Source organism: Atractosteus spatula, unplaced genomic scaffold, assembly GCF_055471065.1.
Source record: "Atractosteus spatula isolate fAtrSpa1 unplaced genomic scaffold, fAtrSpa1.hap1 Scaffold_69, whole genome shotgun sequence".
In the NCBI taxonomy this organism is placed as follows: Eukaryota; Metazoa; Chordata; class Actinopteri; order Semionotiformes; family Lepisosteidae; genus Atractosteus; species Atractosteus spatula.
In genome coordinates this window covers 166,437-167,814 of record NW_028296900.1, presented here as the reverse complement: position 1 = coordinate 167,814, position 1,378 = coordinate 166,437, and the positions used below count along the sequence as shown (strand labels likewise).

General features: G+C 41.0%; 1 non-coding gene across 1 annotated transcript; it reads left to right on the top strand.

Annotated features, from left to right (window-relative positions):
* The first annotated feature begins 543 nt into the window (after positions 1 to 543).
* trnaw-cca (transfer RNA tryptophan (anticodon CCA)) lies at positions 544 to 615 on the top strand. Its single transcript has one exon. It is a non-coding gene; the product is annotated as a tRNA-Trp (tRNA).
* The last annotated feature ends 763 nt before the right edge of the window (positions 616 to 1,378 follow it).

Here is a 1,378-nt window from a genome sequence, read left to right as displayed (position 1 = left end):
GTACAGCTTAACACTTCTCGGTCTCGGTGAAAGTGATACACTCCGTAAAATTTCCAGAGATTCATTTATTTTTAAAGGAAAATCACCAACAGCGGCCGAGAGCTACTGGAGTTTTTTCATTCTATACTGCGATTTCTGAAGGGTACCCTGTGAAAATACGAGTTTTGACGAGAAGGGATGGACATATAAGGTCAGAAGGCTTGGGGAACTGAACTTTAAGGTGAAGACTGCGGGTTCAGTAGCAGCAGAACCTGATCAGTATCAGTTGACTCCGATATACCTTGAAAATGAACTTGGGGATTTAGAGTCAGACGTGCTACCGTTGCACTATGGGGTACTTAATTTAAAAAAAAAATAGGAAAACAAATCAGTGTTCCTGGATCTGTAATTGAGAACAACACCTGCACAAGAGCTGCGCAGGAAGAATAAAATGTTGTCTGGGAAGAAGAGACTCTCTTCGGAAGAGCAGCGCTCTTCACAGGAGATTTTTTTTTGTGAGGCTGATTTGTCTCCTTTGAGGAATTCAAAGACGCTGATGACCGCGACCTCGTGGCGCAACGGTAGCGCGTCTGACTCCAGTTCAGAAGGCTGCGTGTTCAAATCACATCGAAGTCAGCTGTTAGTTTTTCAGGTTCTGCTAGTCCTGAACACCATGCAGTTGAGTTCTATCTGAACACCACATAGATGATCTAAACAAAATAGAGCAGTACAGGACACGCAGTGTGGAGCTCACACAGCGAACAGCCTTGAACACGAGAAAAGGCACCGTTCACATCTGCTAAACATCACGTCCAACTTTAGAGACAGCTACATCATAGAATGGAATCCCGGAAGTTTCAGGTAACTTTCTTTTTAAAAAATACAGGTTCAAGCAAACCTGAAAGTTAGGGAGTTTCGGACACTTTTCTTTTATTAAATAGTGTCTGAAGCCTGAAAATGTAATTTGAAAAAAAAAACGCTATTGGACATTAGCAGGTGCTTTTTGTAACGATTTGCTATTTCATGCTGGAAAACAAAGGAAACAGACCCAACGTTTGCTTTCAGGTGCGGTTCATTACATAATAGACATCTATTACTGAGGAGCTTGAATAAAATGTACACGAGCCAGGTAGAAGTCGAACCTATAATCTTATGATCCGAAATCAGCTGCGTTATTTATTAAACCGCTGGTATTTCACATAACCTGAATTCCCCCATAGTGTGCTCAGCGCCGCTGCTAGTAATACACCGCCACGTCTAAAATTTCAAAGTGAGAAACGTGTTTTCTGATTTTTTATGTTTTAAAATATCATCTCATTAAATCAGACAAAGGGTTTATGTTTCGCACTGAAATTCCGATTGATTGAGAATTCAAAGAAAGACTTTCTTCCACAACACC